Here is an 11,236-nt window from a genome sequence, read left to right as displayed (position 1 = left end):
TGTCTGCCATCGCACCCACTGCTCCTACAGGTGAGGCCGGGATGGCACTTTTCTCTCAGCACAGGCAAAGTCTGTTTTAATCAAGCGGAATAATTTGTTTTGTTTTTTCTTCCTAAATCAATGTTGCCATGAAGGCGACACTGGTACATGCCTGTGATACAACAGTTGTGCTTTCTTTATCAAACTGGGGACATATTGAGGTATTTTAGAACTAAATATGCAGCAGACGTCCAACTTGGTAGCCTGTGAGAAGAGATTACCTTTCCTTAAAATGCTGCTAATTAGGTGTCAATATCTTTAATTGCTCTTTAATTATTCAAATGTATGTATGTATTTATTTTAGAATAAATATCTGAATATTTATTGGTAGGACTGGGTGGGTATGGAGGACCAAGTACAACCAAGGGACAATCGAAATCATCCATTCTTTAAAATTTAAGTCAGTGATTGAATCTTTTTACCCTTTACCATCACATATTTGTAAGTGGAGTAGGTTGCAGTAGATGTAGAAGAAGCAAACTGCCAAATTTAAAACAATTGGTAAATAAATAAATATTTTTATATAAAACATTATTTCTGTATGCGTTCTTATTTGTTTACAATAATATAAAGGAATATATATGTAAATAAAAAATAATAATTGTGTATATTTTCAATTTTTTAAATAAAACTGTCATTTTTTTTAAATTAGGTAACAGCTAGATTTTTGTTATGGTAGTCTTTTTGGCATTTACTGGTATAATAATATACTTCATTTCCTTCCTCCAGAGTTCAGTACACCATGTAAAGAACTAAAAACAAGCCACAGAACTTAAGCCTGTATTTGAAGAAGCACAAAAGTGGTCCTGACATCACAAGATCCATCAGTCAGGTTAAAAATATCCCAAAAGATTATTTGTTTATGTAATGATTTTGAAAGGTTTTCCTTGTTGCCTGAATTTTACAACATCCAACACTCGCTTTAACTTTAAAGAAAACTAAAACAAGGATGACCTACTCACTTGCAAACTAATGTCACTGCAGTATCACTGATATCATGCATGTCCGCCCAGAGGGACAGCAACTGGCTCCAGTTTTGTTGTTAAGAGATACAGGACGCATTTGGATACACTCAGAGGTCCCATGAGCAGTCACAGAAGAGAACATCCTTCAGGTATGCACTCATTTTGCGATGTGACACGAATCCACCACAGAGATTTCACATGCGTCGACATCCGACTTGCAGAACCGGTCGGGGACGAGAAGGGGCCCTGTTAAATATTAATCTCTCTCTCGCTTTTTTGTCTTATCGTTTCAGCTGCACGTGTGTAGTATTTGGCAGGATGCTAGCAATGCTCTGCATCAGCCCAGGGGAAGCTGGGAGAGGGAGAAGCTTGAAATGCACCTCATCACAGGACCCCACCAGATGCTAGAGTTGTTCACCCATCAAGCATGAAATTTTGTCTGCGGGGAGATGATTTATAATTTTACTCTTACTGCTAGGGGAAACAGGGAGAGAGAATGAGACACTGAAAAAAGGGGGATGGGTGATAAAAATGTAGTTTTTTTTCTCTCTCTCTCTTTCTTTCTGCCAGCAAATTCCTGAATGATTCCCAGACTTTGATTATTTTTCATTCTGTGACTGCAATAACATGTGGGGAGGGGGGGGGGGGGGAGGGGGTGAGAGACAGGGGTAATGAAGAGTACTTGGCATTAAGTTGCATTGTTGGTTTGGCAGCAGTCATCCTTGCTGATGTTGTATTTGCATGAATCTCCAATCTCATTAAAAGGAACAGGCACATTATGGGGAGGAGTTGGCTATATGGAATGGCTGGACAGCAGCTATACTGATATACGGAAAAATGGCTAAATTTGATGGTTTGTGTGGTCACAGCACGAGAACTGGGAGAAAACAAAGATCAGGTTTTCACTGTTAAAACATTTTGTTTCGGCATCTTATGGTGCAGTGTTTACTTGATTTATGTTAACATTCACAGTTTTAGTCAATCAGTCATGATGTTTACAGATTGCATAATATATCATAAAACATATTTAAGTCATACAAAGTGCTCATATTTCATATACTTAAAGTATGGTCTGGATTAACTTTGATCCAGGCCATAAATTCCCTCATAATAACTGTCAATTCCAGCGGCGGATCTAAGGCAGGGTGGCACATACCTCTAGAGTGGAAATCCCCTAAATATAAATGGAGCCCACAAAATAGACAGACAGACATATGTGTCATTGTCCAAATAGTTATAACTTTAAAAGTTAGCTGCCATATATCACTTATGCTTGTCAGATGTGGCATCATTTTGTCTGATAAATAATTCCAACATTAATTTGTGAGTGAACATAAATAACATTTTATGGAGTTTGTCCGTGTATGGTTCACTGTTTCCTCAGATTTTCAATTATAAAACTGGCAATAAGCACAACTTTAATGTGCCATTGGATAAAACAATTAAATAGAAAATAACAGGTTTTCGGATCAATACCACTCTCCAGATAACATCTTGGAAATAAAAATCCCTAGCCAAAGTCGTTCTACTGTGATATATTACCTTTTAACTTTTTAGTTTTTTCTGAATGATGACAAGTATTTCTGCATATATTTAGCAACTGCACAGGACTTTCAAGCTTAATAATTGACGATATCTTAGAGTTTTGAAATGAACACCTTTTATTTGGTTAAAAAAATAGCAGGTTGAAGCAGATTGCGGTTGACACACATGTTTCAAGTTGCATGTGTCATCTATTTGCCCTCTGGCTCCTCTAATTCACTCCTGTGTCACTCCAAATCACAACTTCTGTCATTCTGAAACCTTTTTGCCGCTTCCCTTTGAATGAATGGATGTGGTGCAGTGCCTCAATGTAATTGACCTTGTAAAAGCTGAATAAAACAGCACAAAGACTGAACTAAGTGAGTTTAACTTTAAAGTAAAAGTGCAATCCATCATTTTTCTTTTTCTTTTTTTTGTCTTGAAACAGTCAGCTGAGTGCTGATATACCTTCATGTTTGCTTGAAATGACACTCTTTTGCAGATGTGTGATTTATTTCACAGAAATGTTACTTGACAGAACTGGCCATGTAGACTTTTTTGGTTCCACTTACATACTCTGACTACCCCCACCAACTTTGGATCAACACTGCTTTGTCAAAAAACCTTAAATAGATTTTTCTAATCTTCACTTATCCCTAGAAGGTTCACTGAGCATGCATGCTGTTTTTTTTTTTTTTTTTTTTTGTGGGAATGGCCCCTCTTCACTTTTATACACTTACACACATTCACACCTGGGACCTGCTCGCCATGACCGGTCTTCCACTATTAGCCTCAGAGGAGTTCCACAGAAGCTGGTGGGATTAATTGTCTTGCTCAAGGACACCTCAATGGGAATTGTGAAGGGAGGGTGAGCGTGTTTCTCATTAACTTCTCTGTCCAGATCTTCCCAGCCATTTGGGAAAACTCAATCGGCCATCTCTGTCATCTCTTTTTTTAGTCTGCACAAGTTATTTTGTCTGCATGAGTAACTAATGCCCCCAATCTTCTGTTGTATAATTATATCCTGGGCTGCAGTGCTTGATTTTGGTCTCTAGGCTACTTTACAAACATCTTAGACGTGGTCTACTTTAGTTATGTCCCATTTCAGAGCCAACTCCTTTGAAGGACTTGGCTTGTGAAGACAGTTCAGAACTCTCCAGTATGAAAACTTCTTCTAAAGCCCTTGGCATTTTAAATGTGTTTATATTTTAAGATTTGTTTGGCTCTATTAGATGATTATAGAAGACATGAAATGACTATGTGAGTCCTATCAGTAGCACTGCTTTTCCCTAACCAAGAAAAAAAAAAAAACGATGGCCAAACGATACTATTGTTATTCAATTCATCAATACATTTTATCTATTGTTAGGCCTTTTTTGCTAGCCAAAGTGTCTAATTTTTAATCCTAATTTTCTCTTTGGGTGTAAATTACGCCTTGAAAACAATAAAACTAAACAACAAAGGGTAAAACAAGCCAAGCTGGATGTTTAAAAGGTTAAAAGGTTATGTTTTAACTTCTTGTGCTGTCATTCATTCAAGGAGAGCCACACAACAACAATTTTTTAAAGTAAAAATTCATGAATAAATGCTAACCAATCACACTGCATATGATTTGCAGAAAAGAATGACTATGCAGGATCAGAATCAAATCAAAACAAATTAAAACAAAGTTGAATGCCTGAAAGGCTCCAGTATTCCAGAAGGAGAAACAGATGCTGTGTTCTCTTTATCTCAGAAGCTGGTTGTCAGAGCTGTGGGGGTAATAGTACTCCCGAGTTGACTGCATTATAGTAGTAAAGTTGGAAAAGTACTGAAAAACCAACAATCACTAGCAATTTTGCATACTGCATGTTTTTTGCACTCATGCAGCATGTTCATATAGAGTTTAGTGTATTGCCTATCTATTGGCACAAATACACAACAATACTAAAAAGCAGCAGTTTTACAGTTTCACTACTCTTTACATGCACTGCCACCATCTTGGACTGTGAGGTCAGGCTTGATGGGGATTCTAGGGCTTTCAATATTGGCAATCCAATTTGACGAGGGTGCACTCCAGCCGAAAATCCCGCACCGAATTTGCAGCTTTCCACTTCAAATACCATTCTTGCAAGGAAACCAGCTTTTATTCTGGAACATAGTAAATTGTTTTACTTGCTATTCTTTTGTGGCAAGTAATACTGGGCTTAAAGTGATCCCCCAGTAAGGGGTTTGACCTTGCGGCCTTTTTTATTGTAAAGCACTTTTTGAAAAGTGGCAATGTCTCGTGAGGACAGGTTCCTAACCAGATTTTAGGACACTGAAGACAACAAAGAAGAGTTCAAAAATACATGCGTTTTGTTCTGCCACAGGAATAAACATTTTCATGTATTTGGTTATACTGACTTTAACAGGCATATATGTGACTTTATGTGTATTTATGTTGACCCTTCAAGAAAGAGCACAGTCTTGGATTGTGTGTACACAAAATGCAAGCGTTATCTGGAAAGAAAACGGAGACAATGTCCTGCTATAAATACTTAATATAACATTAAATATCCTCCTGCAGAACAACACTTTTAAATGTGTCAAAGGTTGCAAACATTTCTACTCAGAATACAATGATCCTCCCACGCATAGTGTTTGACTATCTGGTCCCATGCCAGATTTATAACACATAGGTCACATTCAGTCTGTATTAAAACTCTGGAGTTGTTAGATAAGAAAGCACAAAGCCACTATAACTATGATATATGTACAAAACAGAGTCATTTGACCTGAAAAACCTCATATTCAATGATACTTGACTGAAATATAAGGATTTCTGTGCCCTTGCACTTGGCACTTTCATTATACAAAAAGTCTGCAGTAATGACTTCACAAGCACCTCCATGTGAGGGGATGTCATTGTCTTATGGAAGGAAAGCTCCTTTAGTCAGTCATCCTTGGAGCCTCTATCATTCGACATACATCTTATCAACAAATTGAAGGTTCTGTCTGGGCAGAGTGCATACGATACTGAGAATTAAGCTCTGACACAGCATTTGCCTTTAACCCCAAAGGCCCATATGTTTGGTATGAATGTGTTGTTGAAGCATTTATCAGGCAACTAGCTTGCTTTGTAGGACATGAGCCCAGGGTGCAAGTCCTTGTAAAGGCAAATTTTTTTAATAAATTCTCCCATTAATCATTTTCTACTACAGTGAAACAGTGTCTGTGTCTCTGCAACTGCCTGCTTTTGAAGCCAATGTCATTTGTACTACATCATATCTTTAGTGGGGATATCCAGATTTACTTTAGCCTGGTTCCACACCTTTGAAATGCTTCCCTTACTTTAGAATTTTTCAAATACATCCACTCTGATACTCATTGACTGCTAATTCCACCAGTTGGGTAAATAAGCCACTCAAAGCGCTATAGCCTGAGGCGGGGCTAGAATAAATTGGATTAAACAATAGAAGTAAAAACGTTGAGAAGTGAGGAAGAGACAGGTGCGGTTGTTTAGGCTGCTGTCTTAAATCCACTTAAAGCTGATGTTTTTTCACCTGCATGAATTATAAATATTGTACTAATTGTTCAAGAAATCTCTATATGTCCATCCAGCTGTTCATTACGTAGCTCAACAACTGTTCAGCTGAATCGAGAAATCACTTGAATAGAACCTGTCTGACAAAGTGAAGTAGATAAGGTTGATATAAAGAAAGAGTAGAGAAAAACAGTCCTTGGGCCAGGTAGGTTAGGCTAGGACAATTTTGAATTTTCTTTGGTTATCTTTACTTTTTTTTACTAGAAAGTAAACCCTTAAACCTTTTAACCCTTAAACGTTGTGTAAAAAACAATAAATACACAATTCAATCTCTCACCCTTTGGACTTGTTGTTTCAGATAAAGCTGCAACCTGGATTATTCCTATTGTAAAAGGGCTGTAGACAGTAACAGATGGAAATAGCTACCATGGCATCACCTATTGCCTTCTCAGTTCTCATCCTGAAGCGTCAACATTAGTTTTTCTTGGTTGCAAAAATATTGGTGTGATTACATGGGCGGATTTGACAGTGAAACCACTCACTCATCAGCTAATGAGCTGAGATTGGTAAACTGTTAGCCAATTATCTTTTTTATTTTTAAACAATTTAGAAACATGGTATAATTGCTATTTACAAAATAGACTGTTTTTTATTCAGTCCTTCTGCAACCACAATTATCATTGCTTGTGGGCCTCCAGATAGAATGCAGGTTCAGTTCATTCATCAGTGGCTTTATTTTTCAACCATAGAAGCTATGTCAGTGTCTTATACCAGCGGTCCCCAACCCCCGGGCCTCGGACTGGTACCGGTCCGTGAGTCGTTTGGTACCGGGCCGTGAGAGTTGAGGCTCAAGTGTGAAATGTATGGTTTTCAGGGTTTTTATCAGTTTTCAGTGTTATTTTGTTATCGTTTTTATCGTTAACTCGGTTTTCCTGGGTCTTTTCACGTGTGTTATGAATAAATCTTCTTTTTTCCGGTACCGGTACTAGTTTTATTTTGTTGTATTCATCCGCGACACCTTAAAGGCCGGTCCGTGAAAATATTGTCGGGCATAAAAGGGTCCGTGGCGCAAAAAAGGTTGGGGACCGCTGTCTTATACAGTCTATGGCAGGGTTGCCAAATATGAGGCCCGTAATTTCTTTCTGTAATTTTACACATTTATTAGGTAGAAATATTTAGGTGAAACTGCAATTCTTAATTCTACAGTAACCTCCTAGGACCTGCCGTCCACATATGTGGACATCACATTTTGGGTTGTCTAGACCAAAATACTAAATTTTGATCTACAAGAGCCTGATATCCACTTACGAGGACATTATGCTGCCACTGTTCTATCGAAATGAAATAAAGCGAATGTTCTCATATGTGGATCTCATTTTTCTCAGAAACAAAAATCAGGTTTAAAAAAATCATGTAATTCTTTGTTTTTACATTCATTAGGTCCCAATCAGTCCAAATAGCAAAGAGAAATTAAAAATGCATGCCATGAAAGAGTTCAAGTCTTAGGAGGATAACATAGTTTGGGGGATTAAATGTGAAGTTAACCATCTTTCTGGAAAGAGTAGAGTTTCACTCATTCAGCCCACTTAAGATCAAAGTGGACCCTTATGTGGCCCTGACTTTCCTAGTCTATGGGATAACAACCGTAATTGTTTTAAGTTGGTCTGATAATCCTAGTAGATATCTTCTAAGACTTAATTTTGTGATTTTCTGCATCTTGAAATACAATTAGGGAAATCTTTAACTTTTTAGATACATTCCATAAACGAGTACTGTACTAGTTCACTGAGTCTCTTCAGGAACCACCAATAATAAAACACATTTGTTAGTCTATATCAGCGGTCCCCAACCTTTTTTGCGCCACGGACCAGTTTATGCCCGACAATATTGTCACGGACCGGCCTTTAAGGTGTCACGGATAAATACAACAAAATAAAACTAGTACCGGTACCGAAAAAAAGAAGATTTATTCATAACACACATGAAAAGACCCAGGAAAACAGAGTTAACGATAAAAACGATAACAAAATAACACTGAAAACCGATAAAAACCCTGAAAACTATACATTTCACACCTGAGCCTCAACTCTTGCGGCCCGGTACCAAACGACTCACGGACCGGTACCGGTCCGAGGCCCGGGGGTTGGGGACCGCTGGCCTATATCATTGTAACCAATGTCAGTAACTGATACAAAAGAGTGAATAAAGGTAATGAATTCATTGCCTTTTATAATGTTATAGAAATCAGTCAGAGCTGTACTGTACTGTATATACTGTAGCTGATGAATTAGAAAAGCACTTCCAGAAAATGAATATTTATCATAGAGAAAATGGTGACTGTTCAGTTGCAGAAATTAAATTAATTACTAATAATAACATGTAGGTGTTAATGTGAGCACAAATGGCTGTCTGTCTCTGTGTGTGTGATAAACTAGCAGCCTATCCAGGGTGTACAATGCCTTTCACCATTGTTAACTGAGATAGACACCAGATGCATGCCACACCCTGTAATCCTGAATGGGAACTTTAATAGAGTAAGCTCTGCATGATTCCCAGTTCAAATCCCTGTAGTTGGCCAAAGGATTTGAACAGCAGGTGAACTGGGCTTCTGTGCTTACTGTCAAAGCTGTGTGCCCTCTAACTGACATCATACAGAGCCAGAAATAGCAAAAAAAAAGTGTCTGGAGAGGAGTTTTTGGCTCATAGACAGTAAATGCACAAATATTGACTTTATTATAGATTAACTGCACCTGTAAAGTCCTCATTATTTGTTAACTTGAATGAATGCAAATCATTAGTAGCATTTTAAATTTCCCTATAATTGAAACCAGACTAAAGTGTGTTATTTGGGGAATTTTCACACAAATATGTATGGAGCTCAAGTTGGCCCAACAGCTTTGATCAGGTACTTCCAGCTCACATTTCCGCGCCCGGATTGAGACAGCTCAGTGCTGGACAGATCAGTCAAGAGTGTGGGTTCCTCCGCTCATGACTGATGTGATCCTGCTGAACAATAATGATGACAAAAGTATCTGTGTGACAGAGTGCCCACGCAGAAACAAACTGAAGGATCTTAGAGGATCTTTAATCTTCTGTGGAGGTCAGTGGGAGCTGCAAGAGAAGCACAATTTATTGTCCAAACAGTGACTTGTAAATAATGGGCAGAAATGGTAGACAGTGGGATGTCATCTCAAGCAAAAAAGCAAAAAGTTTTGTCCATTAGTTAAAGAAAAAAATGGTCTTTCTAACTGCCAGGTGTGATATCTCACCTTAGATAGGATAAAAACAATCTTTGGTTTACACTGATAATCACAAAGAATGCACACAGTGAACTAGAGATGAATGATGAGTCATTACGACTTCTGATGACGTTTGATATTCATCATATCCTCAATGAAAACTCATTTGAATTCAATAATTTATGTGCATTTGGGGAAACTAGAAATCCACTAGTGTTTCCACCAAATTCTGTCATTCATGCAGAAGATAATGGAAACTTTTTACGGTCCAAATCTCTTTTTATGCATTGGCAAACACATTTGTTTCATGATATTATCACATTTGCATGGTTGCTGTAGGCATTATTCCAGGAATACCCTAGAGGAAAATGCTATATACTGATTATAAATTATCACTGTTCGTATCACTGCATGCACATTTTGCTTTATTGGTAGGTTTTATGTTCATTCTACTGTAATTAACTTTAATAACCATTTTATTCATTAAAAAAACCTCAGTCCTCACTTATTTTCTACTTTTTTTCTTCACGAACTTTATCCTCTCTGCTGTGCTATTTTTTTTATTAAAAAGTCTCACACTTCCCATACTTTTCTTTGGCTCTTTAACTGATGTTTCCTTGCCTGTTCTAAAAATTATTCTAGTCTGTCAATTCATTCCCTTTATTTTGCTTTTTAGTGTGAAGCTTCCAATACGCATTATGCAATATGCAAAGTTTGTTATCACTGCTAAAACTTTAGCAGCACCATTTTTAATAAATACAAACTGTTGGGTAATTAAATGTGAGTCATTATTTTACTGTTAAGAATAATACAATTGTAAATATCAGTTAATTATTAAAATAAATGGTAAATGGCCTGTATTTGTATAGCGCTTTTCTAGTCCCTAAGGACCCCAAAGCGCTTTACACAACCAGTCATCCACCCATTCACACACAGATTCACACACTGGTGATGGCAAGCTACATTGTAGCCACAGCCACCCTGGGGCGCACTGACAGAGGTGAGGCTGCCGGACACTGGCGCCACCGGGCCCTCTGACCACCACCAGTAGGCAACAGGTGAAGTGTCTTGCCCAAGGACACAACGACCAAGACTGTCCAAGCCGGGGCTCGAACCGGCAACCTTCCGATTACAAGGCGAACTCCCAACTCTTAAGCCACGATCGCCCTTATTTATTAGTGAATCTAATATGTATTATGTTAAGTTTATGTTAATTGGCCATTAATTTGTTAAGCTTTATTTAGTAAGTAACTAAAAGTTATGTCACAGAAATGCACAAGCTTTCCCAGAGGTGCAGATTTCTTGTGTTATTACCTCATTGTTAAACAGAGAATTGGTTTGCCAGAAAATCCAAAAGCAGCCTTGGATGTTAATGAAACGGCGGAAGGTTCTCAACAGCTCAACGGAGAGTAAATAAATGGATGTCAGAGTGTATGAATGAATATGCACAACAGGCTCTCAAATGGAGATTTGTCACACGAATAAAGTTCATGAAACTCTAACAGCAGGCCAAATTGAACAGTGACACAATAATATCAGAATACTTAACTCGCTACATGATAATATTGCTATTAGTGCAAAAAGATATTTTTACTTATCACCTTTTGTCAACTGCAAATTATGTCCCCCCGCCTTAAACGTTGTTAATATCTGTTTTATCTTATAACATTATTAGTCTGTTCTTCTCCTTTATTGACTTTTAATTGCTGCACAATGAGCAGGCAGGCTGACCAGCGCTGTCATTAAAACCTGTCATAAATGTTGCATGCACCTGGCAAACTGAACTGTTTGCATCACAGTCTAGTCCAACTTAAATGAATGCAAATATATACGGACAACACCTGACACCTGATTTATCTGCAGATGGAAATCCACGCCATAAACTATGCTGTAACCTGACACTTCCCGAGAAATCTAACTACAGATCAGGTCACCGCAGTCCAAAGCTGTTGTGATTGGCCTGTTCA

The sequence above is a fragment of the Copadichromis virginalis genome, linkage group LG23 (genome assembly GCF_057382275.1).
Source record: "Copadichromis virginalis isolate Kocher_CV1m ecotype Utaka linkage group LG23, C_Virginalis_male_GT1.1, whole genome shotgun sequence".
NCBI lineage: Eukaryota > Metazoa > Chordata > Actinopteri > Cichliformes > Cichlidae > Copadichromis > Copadichromis virginalis.
Note: the sequence above shows the minus strand (reverse complement) of the source record.